We start from the raw sequence: 7,967 nt of genomic DNA, 5'->3' as shown, positions 1-7,967 counted from the left end.
CAGGATATCTACAAGTCTCATGACTACAGCACTGAAAACCCCTTCATGGAACCATGGTGCAAAATGCAGGAAAAGTCCATGATCCTCCAGAAAAGGACTACCAAAGAAAGAAGTCAGCTCCCTGATAGTGGATTCATGGCACATCTTTGTTCCATTCTAATTCTAACTTCAGTTTGGATTTGTATCAAATAGTTATTTCTCAAATATTGTGTCATGTCCTAAACCCGTCATCTAGGTCGACCATGTGACATGGCCACATAAATCCTAGAGCGATACCTTAGAGATCATACACAACCTAAGATGAATAATTTTCAATAATTCCATAATTTTAAATCAATAATGAATTGCCAAATAATCCAACTAAATAAATCTACTATGATCAAAAAACAAACTTGTTCAATTACAAAATTTTCAAATGTTCATCAGTATCAGAAAATAAACTAATTAACTAACTATAACTCTGATGCTCAAACCCAATGCCCAACTCATCCAAAAATTTGCATCCTTTGAAAGAAAAAGAGAAGAAGTGATATGAGCTTACAACCCAGTAAGAATCCTACACGCTCACACCAATATAGATAAAATAAATTTAAAATAAAGATTAACTATAAACCATATTAACATACATCCAGACTCATAAAATCCCATACCGATTATTTAACATACCTCAAATAAATCTATATGAATATGCATCCATAAATGTACGTCATCAAACATACAACTCATTTCAGAAAACATGTTAGATATTATCATATAGAATCTGCGGTGGCAACCCAAGAATATGCGCTTCAGCTCGCAGTAGCAAAGCAAAATATCCATCTTTGGCTCGTGGTGGCAAACCAAAAATATTTGTGCATTGGCCCATGGTGGCAAACTAAAAATATTCGTGCTTCGGCTGGCAATGGCAATCCAATGTGTTATGATTCGGTCTGTGACCGGCAATCCATAACATGTCTAGTCCAAATCCTTTTGTTCGACAATCAAATCAGTAAATTTCATCCATATTAGAGAAAATTTAATTTCTTATTATGTTTCATACCCAAATTTCAAAAAAATCAGCATCATATTCCAAAACAACCGAAACCATAATCACTGATATTTAATATGTCTATATAACAAAGAAATATACATTTATATAACCATATCATAAATCAATCACTAATCAAGACTCAAGTATATATATCTATATAGGTTATTGTGTACAGGACTTCTTACCTCAACCAGTCTTAGACTCAAGTACAGCAAACACCAATTCGTTCCTCGATCTATGGACTTGAGGGTAAAGTGTTTTGCTCGACACTTTCTTGCACAGACAATAGCTCACCTACAAAGCTAGGCCTAATTATTAGAGTGACCACATCAACAATGATCAACGGAATGAAATTATGGAAAAAACGGTAGTTAATTTTGACATTGCCTGCTTAGACCCATTGTCGTACAATGCCAGCCTGAGACCCCTCCTAGGGTCTACCTAGGTTTACCTAGATATTTGGGCCCTCCACTGGTCTATAAAATATATATATATAGAGAGAGTGATAAAGAGAAGAAACAAAGGAGAGAGAGCAAGAGAGAAAGAGAGAGAAGGCAAGAGAGAAACAAGAGGGAGAGAGAGAGCCATGGCCGACCACACCCCTTGTCGGCAACCTTCGGCAATGGTTACAACAACGACGATGTCCCTCGGTGGCGGTGTCTAGTCGGGCAGGAAGAAGAAAAAGAAAACAAGAAGAGAGGAGGTGAACATGAATCCAGCAGCTACCGAAGACAGTCAGGCCATCGACGATGGCTGAGGGACTCGGAGATCTTCACAAAAGGAGGGTTGAGGTGGAATACCTTGTTCTGACAATAAATTGATTGTGGCTCACCAACTTAACAAAAAAACAAGGGGCTTGGATGAATCTTGTCAGCAATTGATCGACAATTAAGAGCGGCACACAGAGGAAAGAGGGGAAGGCTTTTTATAGGTGAAATCCTAGGGGAGTCCAACAAGCCTTAGGTCTCGTCTTCCTCGACGGACTTAGGAAAGATGAAGACTCCGATCAGGAGTCTTCCTCCTCAGCCCTACCACATGCCACACGTGTGGACGGCCCAAGCGGCTGGTCTAGACCAATCCCAGGCCAAACCAGGCTGAGCCAAGCCCACCTTAAAACAAGCCCTTTCATATTGTGTCATTTCCTTCTATTGCTTGAACCATTATTTACTACTCGTCAATATTTTCTTGAGGCAAATAGTGGTGAGGCCACAAATATTTTATTAAGATTTCGAAATGCTAAGTAGGTCTAGAAAACTGGTGACCCTTGCTCCAGAACAGAAATAATTCCATCATCTTTTCACAAATCCCCTGAAGGTTGAACTTGTTGCCGTAGAATCCGGACCGAGGTCGGAGAGCAGCTCGAGCGACCTTGTGGTCGGCTAGAGACAAATTGAGCAGATTGGTTAAGGTGTCGGGCGTCGATCTCCTTCGAGGACGGCCTGAAGAAGTACACTTGCCAGAGAGGCAACAGTATAAAAGGAAGAGATTTTAGTAGAGTGTTGTTCTGATATTATGTAGTGCGCATTATTGCGTGTTTGAGGTCCCCCAGGATGCCCCTTTATATTGGAGAGCTTGTTTTATCGTTACCTAGGTCGACGTAGCATAAACTGATGGCCAGGTGTAACGACTAGTAGTACGGCAGTGGTTCGGTAGTCAGTCCACATGGGAAGCATGCAGTGCTAGTCAGGAGCAGACTATGGTGCTGCCACGAATGCAGGCTGTTAGGACTTGCTAGGATCGTCAATCCGGGTCGACACATGCTGATTATTCTTCTCAGCTGATCGGCTCCTTAGCTATAGCTCCTTGGTCGGGGCCAAAGTCGCTCACCTCAGTTTCGGTCCGAGGTTAAGGAAGTCGGTCTAGCTTGAGGTCAAGAAGTCCAATATTTTTTTCATCATTTGCCCCCCACTTTTGAGGCTAGACTGCATTCCAGTTCGAGCCACAAAAGTTGAATCGTCACTTGATCGAGGGCGAGACCTTGGTCAGGGGCATTAAATGCATTGATCGGTCTTCTCGAAGCATCTCCGTATCCGGGGGGGTATCCTCCTTGTCCTGGATCCTGGCCTTGATGTTGCGGATCATATCCAAGGACTCGTCCTTCAGGATGATGATCCTACCAGCGAGGGTCTTCACAAAGATTTGCATCTTGCGAGATCGGATTGGGAGTTCTTCTTTTCAACCGAAGGAAGCTAGGTACCTCGGCAGCGACGAAGGTGAGGCAGGTGAAGGCGAGGAATGAAGTCCCGTCTTTCTATATGTTTACTTGTTTTTCTTCTCGCTCTAGTAAACCGAGCTTAATATGCTCTTCTTTTTGTTTGGCCTCAACTGAGGTCAGTGTAAAAATTCAAAACTAATGAAAGTATAAAATTTTCCAAAGTACTTGATTTTGGTTTTTGTTTTTGTCGTTTGTTTGCCTTGCTTGAGTTCATGTCATCGCCCCAAGCATCGACCTTCTCTTGTACCTCTTTTTGCTTGGCTTCTGCCAAGATCAATATATATACTAAAAGATAATGAAAAATAATTTTTTTTTAAAGTATCTGACTTTGGCCTTTACTTATGCTATTCATCTCTTAGTTTGAGTTTGGGTCATCGCGCCAAACTCTTAGCCTTGTGTTAAATTTTGTCTAAGAAGGAGCGATAAGAAGCTTCGATCTATCTCGGGCTCCTCGGTTAATCTTTTTTGAGTTTGGTTCTAGAGGGATTCCGAGTGAGTTCGGCTTATTCATCTCTAGACTATGGTCCTAGAGATTTCGAGTGTGCTCGGCTTGTTTATCTCTAGACTACGGTCCTAGGGGCATCTCCAGACTATGGTCCTAGAGGAATTTCTAGCGGGCTTGGTCTTACGGAGGTCCCAGGTTGGTCCCCGGAGTGTCTCCTTTGTTGATCATCTGTGGACTATGGTCTCAGAGGAATTCTGGGTGGACTTGATCTTGAGGAGGTCCTAGGTTAGCCCGGAGTGTCTCCTTTCATATCTCGACTATGGTCCCAAAGGAATTTCGAGTGGGCTCAATCTGGAGGAGGTCCCAGGTCGGTCCCTGGGGTGTCTTCTTTCATCTCCAAACTATGGTCCTAGACGAATTTCGAGTGGGCTTGGTCTTAAGGAGGTCCCAGGTCAATCCTCGGGGTGTCTCCTTTCATCTCTAGACTATGCTCCTAGAGAAATTTCGAGTGGGCTTGGTCTTAAGGAGGTCCCAGGTCGGTCCCCGGGGTGTCTTTTTTCATCTCTGAACTATAGTCTCGGAGAAATTTCGAGTGGGCTCGGTCTTGAGGAGGTCTCAAGTTGGCTTGGGGTGTCTCCTTTTATCTCTAGACTGTGGCCCCAGAGGAATCTTTAGACTGTGATCCCAAAGGCATTTCGAGTGGGCTTGGCTTGTTCATCTCTAGATTATAGTCCCAAAGGCATCTCTAGCTATAGTCCCAGAGGAATTCCAAATGGGATCGGCTTGAGAAGGCCTAAAGTCGGCCTGGAGTATCTCCTTTCATCTCTGAACTATGGTCCCAGAGACATCTCTGAACTGTGGCCCCAAAGGCATTCTGAGTGGTCTCGGCTTATTCATCTCTAGACTATGATCCCAAAGGCATCTCTAGACTATGATCCCAGAGGAATTTCAAGAGGGTTCAACTTGAGGAGGCCCCAGGCATCTCCGAGGTGTCCCAAGTCGAATATGTCTGCCATGGTCGTCCGATCTAAAAGACAAACACAAGAAGAGAATTTTTATTGGAAATAAGTCCGAACTACAATGAGCCTTACTGATAATAGATGCAGAGATTGTCAGAGTTTTAAGTCCGTGGAATCAAGTTGTTGTTGAGGTGCTCCAACTGGTATGTCCCTGGTCGTACTGTTTCAGTTATCCGATACAGGCCTTCCTAGTTTGGGCTCAACTTTGTAAGCTTTTCTCGCTGTGATGCTTCGGTCTTCCTCAAGACAAGGTCGCCAGGTTGAAAAAACTTGCCCTTGACTCTAGAGTTGGAGTACTGAACCATTTTTCTCTAGTACATCTTTAGACGGACTTGAGCTTGCTCCCTGGTTTCTTCCAATAGATCAAGACGATCTAATTTCGTCTAGTCGTTGAGGCTTTCCACTCGAAATGACGGAAGTCTAATCTCTAGTGAGATTACTATCTCAATTCCAAACGCAAGGTTGAAGGGCGTCTCCCTATTAGGGAGTCGAGATGTCATCCGGTATGCCCACAAGACACTATAGAGCTCTTCAGCCCATGGCCCTTTCGCCTAGTTCAGTCTCGCCTTCAACCCCTATAAGGTCGTTCGGTTGATGACTTCGGCCTCTCCGTTGGACTGGAAGTGCACTAGGAAAGTGAATCGATGGTTGATTCTAAGTTTGGTGCAGAATTTTTTGAATCAGGCATTGTTGAATTCTGCTCGTTATCTATGATGATCCCGAGGGAGTCCGAACTTGCAAATAATTGCCTACCAGAAGAAGTCTCAGGCTTTCACCTCAGTAATCTAAGCTACCGGTTCGGCTTTCGCCCATTTGGTGTAGTCCACCACTACAAAAAGAAATTTGTGCTACCCAGTGGCCACCAAAAAAGGCCTGATGGTGCCCATTCCTTATTGCATGAACGAGCAAGGGGCGTTAATCAGCGTCAATGGCACCACCAGTCACCATTGGATGCTTGTATGGCGTTGACATCGGTCGCACCTCTTAACAAAATCGGCCGCATCCTTTTGTAGGGTCGTCCAGTAGTATCCTTGTCGTAGGATTTTGTAGGCCAAGGATCTGCCTCACAGGTGATTGCCACAAATTTTCTCATGCACATCTCGGAGTGCATAATCTGCCTCAATAGGATGGAGGCATTTGAGGAGCGACAGCGAGAACGATCCCTAGTATAACTCATTGTTAAAGAGGATGTAGCGCAAGGCTTGGTGTTTTATTCAGCAAGCTCTAGCCCGATCAACATGCACTTTTTCATCCTTCAAGAAGTCAACGAGAGAATCTATCTAGCTCAGCTCGGCGGTGGTGTTTAGCACAACCTTGGGCTCATTGATGCTTGGTGTCTCCAGAATTTTGAGGTAGGTGGCTTTAGTTAGCACGACAGTCTCCGAGGTGGTCAATTTTGACAGCAGGTCGGCCCTTATATTCTTCGTATGAGGGATTTCTTGTATATCAAAACTATGAAAGGCTGAGGTGATGTCTTTTACCTTTTGCAAATTTTGGACCATCGATGGCCCTCGAGCCTCAAATTTCTATTGTACTTGGCTGACGACCAGTTGTGAGTTGCTGAAGACTTTTAGTTGTTGAACCCCAAACTCCCTAGAAAGCTTAAGGCCGGTTATGAGTGCTTCGTATTTGGCCTCATTATTGGAGGCCGAAAATTTGAACCGCAGAGTGTACTTTGTGACCACTCCATCCGAACTGGTGAGTATGAGTTTGGCCCTGCTGCCCTCCAGGCCTGACGACCCATCTACATGCAGGATCCATGACTTCTCTATGGTCTTCATTTTCTTGAGGAGCCTGACAAGGTCTTTATTACGGATGGTACACACCACCAAAAAGTCTGCCAACATCTGCACCCTGATAGATGGCCGAGGAAGGTACTCTAGGTTGAACTCTCCAAGCTCCACCGCCCACCTTGCGAGCCAACTTGTATTTTCAGATTTCTGCAGGACCTATCTCATCAGCTAGTCGGTCACGACTGTGATAGAATGAGCCTGGAAATACAACCAAAGCTTCTGAGCCAAGATGATGAGGGCCTAGACCGTCTTCTCTAACTTAAAATATCTAGTCTCGACGTCGCACAGAATTTGACTTATATAGTAAATCGATTTCTGACATCCTTCTTCCTCTTGTACCAAAACTGAACACACAGCAAAAGGGAAAATAGCTAAGTATAGGTAAATCATTTCTTCGACCTGTGGTTTGGTGAGGAGAGATGACGAGCTGATATACTTTTGAAGTTGGTCGAAGGCCTCCTGACACTCCTTAGTCCACTAGAAATATTTCAGATATTTTAGGGCATTTATGAATGGGAGACAATGCTCTGCCAATCTGGAGACGAAACGTGCCAATGCAACAAACTGACCAGTCAGGCGTTGATTCTCTTTAACAGTCCTTAGGGGGCTGCATGTCTTGCATTGCTCGAATTTTCTCCGGATTTGCTTCGATGCTGCACTGCATCACCAGGTGTACTTCGGCGAATTGAGCTTCATTGGTACTTTCTGAGAGTTGCAAAAGTCTCTTTCAAGTTGGTTATGTCGTGCTCCGTCGTTTGGCTTTTTACAAGCATGTCGTCCACGTACACTTTCATGTTCTGGCCAATCTGCTCCTTGAAGATCTTTTTGACGAGGCGCTAGTAAGTCGCCACTGCATTTTTTTAGCCAAAGGGCATTACCTTGTAGTAGTAGAGGCCTTTGTCGGTGTGGAAGGCAGTTTTCTCCTCATCCTCGAGTGCCATTTGAATCTGGTTGTACCCGAAGAAGGTGTCCATGAATGTCAGCAGCTAGTATCCCGAGGTAACATCCACGAGTCAATCGATCATCGAGGGCAGAAAGCTGTCTTTTGGACATGCCTTACTTAGGTCGGTGTAGTTGATGCAGGCTCGCCACTTTCTAGCCTTTCTAGCAAGTACAATATTGACTAGCCAATCAGGGTAGCTTACCTCATGAAGAAAGCCGGCCTCCAAGAGTTTGTCCACTTCATTGCTTATGATTTGCTGCCTTTTGGAGACTAAGTTTCTCTTTTTCTACCGCACCAGTCAGTGAGTCGAATCCACGTTAAGCTCGTGAACCATCACCTTAGGGTATATACCTGGCATGTCAGTAGACAACTAGGCGAATACATGGGTATTGGCTTGGAGGAAGCTGATCATCCTAGCCCGGTTCTCATTATCTAGGATTGAGCTGATCTACTCGGTCCAGTTAGGCTTGTCTTCCTTCAGAGGGACCATCACCAACTCTTCGGCCGGTTCCACTCGCTGCT

Source organism: Phoenix dactylifera, chromosome 2 (genome assembly GCF_051530095.1).
Source record: "Phoenix dactylifera cultivar Ajwa chromosome 2, Ajwa_hap1_PhDact_Kaust_v1.1, whole genome shotgun sequence".
NCBI lineage: Eukaryota > Viridiplantae > Streptophyta > Magnoliopsida > Arecales > Arecaceae > Phoenix > Phoenix dactylifera.
Note: the sequence above shows the minus strand (reverse complement) of the source record.